Raw genomic sequence first — 3,149 nt, 5'->3', positions numbered from 1 at the left:
ACGCCCATCACTATCCTCCACTCTCACCTGAAACACCCCCACCCCAATCACCCTCTCATCCTAACCCCATTTGGCTCTTGCCTTCTTCTCCCTCCACCAGCCAACCTGGCAGAACCTCCTGGGAACTTCAAAAAGAGGCATATTCCATTTCCTGCCGGGCATAACACAGTTATGTCCTTGATGATCTGTCTGAGATTACATTTCATTATATAATTGATTATATTGCATGATAATTACTCTGCTCCAAATCCTGCAATTACACGTAATGATGACTGTGATTATGCACCCTACAGTTACACCGTCGTCCCTATCATCATTGTAACATATGCTAATAAACCATTCATAGCAGGTTGACATCAGCATCTGCCCCTGTCCCACCCCATTCCAAAGCCCCAGCTACACGCACAGGTCTCCCTGCAGCTGGGCACACCCAAGGTGTCCACCCAAGTTCAAGTATGGAAAACAAAAGGGACCAGAGTCGTCTTGGTTTTCCTTTCCCTTCACTCTGCCAGCAGCCAGATGTGGAACCAGGTGGGGTTTCAGCATTCCCTTGTTCAGTGACAACCTCGGGGAGCTTTGGAAAGCCACTTCTTCAAGGTCGTCTCTGTAGAACCAGACTCAGTCCTGATCCTTTGTACCCAGAGGTGGCAAACTTCAGCCCCTGGGCCAAATCTGACCCAATCCTGGTTTTTGCAAATAAAGTTTTATTGGCACACAGCCAAGCTCGTTCATTTATGTATTGCCTGTGGTTGTTTTTCAGGCTGCAGTGGCAGCATTGAGTCATTGTGAATTTCCTGTATCAAACCCCTTTCTGTTGAAAGACCTCAAGTGGTTTCTGTTTTCCCACCTTGATCCATGACTGATACGCTGTACTGTGATACGTAACTACGTATCATATGACTGGTACATCCATAGAGTCAGACACAATGGCAGCCCCTCCAAAGGATCCTGCAGCAGTAGGCTAAATAATGTCCCCCCAGAGATATCTACCTGTGTTGCTCAGAATCTATGGATGTTACTTTATTTATTTAATGAGATGGAATTTAGCTCTCATTGCCCAGGCTGGAGTGCATGGCACCATCATAGCTCACTGCGGCCTCGAACTCCTGGGCTCAAGCAATCCTACTGCCCACCACAACCTCTCTCATAGCTGGGACTACAGGCATGTGCCATCATGCCCAGCCCTGCAGATACGATTAAGTCAAGGATTTTGAGATTATGGAGAGATTATCCTGGATCATCTGAATGGGCTCTAAATGTAATCAAAAGTGTCCTTAGAAGAGGGAGGCAAGAAGGTTAGGTGAATACACAGAATTGAAGGGATTGGAGTGGCTCGGATTGACACGAGAAGGGACCACAAGCAAAAGATACCAGTGGGGCCTTTCGGCCAGATCTGCCATCTTCCAGTAATTTGCCCAGATGACAAACACAAAGGGAAAGGAGAGGCACCTTTTTAGAAATGAAGTTGGCCGGGCGCGGTGGCTCAAGCCTGTAATCCCAGCACTTTGGGAGGCCGAGACGGGCGAATCACGAGGTCAGGAGATCGAGACCATCCTGGCTAACACGGTGAAACCCCGTCTCTACTAAAAATACAAAAACAAAATTAGCCTGGTGTGGTGGCGGGCGCCTGTAGTCCCAGCTACTCGGGAGGCTGAGGCAGAAGAATGGCGTGAACCCGGGAGGCAGAGCTTGCAGTGAGCCGAGATTGTGCCACTGCACTCCAGCCTGGGCGACAGAGCGAGACTCTGTCTCAAAAAAAAAAAAAATTAAATTACATTTTACAAAGTCAAGAAAAGTACACATTGTGTGTGTGTGTGTGTGTGTGTATTTAGAAAGCTCCAGAAGGAAGTACGAGCGTCTCCTGAAGGTGCGGAGGTCAAAGGCAACACCAGAGTTAGGTAACTGTGTGGGGAGCCTTCAACATAAAATTCAGTTCCCAGGCACCACCTCCAAGTTAGTTTTTTTTGTTTGTTTGTTTTGAGATGGAGTTTTGCTCTTTGTTGCTCAGGCTGGAGGGCAGTGGTGCGATCTCAGCTCACTGCAACCTCCACCTCCCGGGTTCAAGCGATTCTCCTGCCTCAGCCTCCAGAGCAGCTGGGGTTACAGGCATGCGCCACCACGCCTGGCTAATTGTTTTGTATTTTTACTAGAGACGGGGTTTCACCATGATAGCCAGGATGGTCTCGAACTCCTGACCTCAGGTGATCCGCCTGCCTCAGCCTCCCAAAGTGCTGGGATTACAGTTGGGAGCCACCGCGCCTGGCTACCTCCAAATTCTAACCCTTTAGTCTGTGAGCAGAGCCTGAGAATCTATGCTTTATTCAGATACATTTCATAGAAAAGGAAGCTTCACTTCGTGCCACAGAGGAGACCTTTCTAAGGACTCATGTCCCCAACAGGCTGAAAGGAATCGGGTACAGGGATTCTTTTTTTTATTTTTGATTTTTTTGACACAGGGTCTCACTCTGTAGCCCAGGCTGGAGTGCAGTGGCACAGTCGCTGCTCACTGCGGCCTCGACCTCCTGGGCTCCAGCAGTCCTCCTATTTCAGCCTCCTGAGGCTGGGGCCACAGACACGTGACACCACACACGGCTAAGTTTTTCTATTTTTTTTGTAGAGACAGGGTTTTCCCCAGGCTAGTCTCAAACTCTTGCGGTCAAGTGATCTTCCTGCCTCAATCTCCCAAAGTGCTGGGATTACAAGCACGAGCCACCATACCTGGCCAGGTACCGGAATTCTCAATCTCAGCACTATGAACGTTCTGGACTGGAACATTCTGTATGGTGGGGCGACCTGTCCATTGTAGGATATTTAGCTGCATCCTACTGCATAGGATGTACAATGTAGGATGGTGTTAGCATTGTAGGATGTTCAGGGGATAAACATCCTGCCAAATGTCCCCAGAAGAACAAAATTACCCCTGGTTGAGACTCACGGGGTTAAATAAGACTCACAGGGTTAAATAACTTCCCTGCAAAACATGAGAAAAAAATGTTTCACAGAAGGGGCCAGGTGCGGTGGCTGATGCCTGTAATCCCAGCACTTTGGGAGGCCGAAGCAGGAGGAACACCTGAGGTCAGGAGTTTGAGACCAGCCTGGCCAACATGGTGAAACCCTGTTTCTACTAAAAGTACAAAAACTAGCCGGGC

This window comes from Colobus angolensis, unplaced genomic scaffold (genome assembly GCF_000951035.1).
Source record: "Colobus angolensis palliatus isolate OR3802 unplaced genomic scaffold, Cang.pa_1.0 Scaffold66, whole genome shotgun sequence".
NCBI lineage: Eukaryota > Metazoa > Chordata > Mammalia > Primates > Cercopithecidae > Colobus > Colobus angolensis.
Note: the sequence above shows the minus strand (reverse complement) of the source record.